This window comes from Brassica oleracea, chromosome C9, assembly GCF_000695525.1.
Source record: "Brassica oleracea var. oleracea cultivar TO1000 chromosome C9, BOL, whole genome shotgun sequence".
In the NCBI taxonomy this organism is placed as follows: Eukaryota; Viridiplantae; Streptophyta; class Magnoliopsida; order Brassicales; family Brassicaceae; genus Brassica; species Brassica oleracea.
Genome location: NC_027756.1, coordinates 27549027 through 27549319, shown reverse-complemented (window position 1 = coordinate 27549319; position 293 = coordinate 27549027).

Sequence of the window (293 nt, the reverse complement as noted above, 5' to 3'; positions counted from 1 at the left end):
ATTCATCTCGCATCATTTCAAGGGATTCTGCGACAGATGGCGAATTCTACTCAACATGTCGACCCCGAGACACACGCAAAGTAACGGCCAAGCCAAGTCGACGAACAAGACCATCATCGACGGTCTGAAGAAACGACTCGACTTAAAGAAAGGTTGCTGGGCAGATGAACTAGACGGTGTCCTGTGGTCCCACAGAACAACTCCTCGCGGAGTGACGAAGGCTACCCCTTTCTCGATGGCCTACGGCGTCGAGGCAATGGCTCCCGCAGAAGTGAATGTGACGAGTTTGCGCC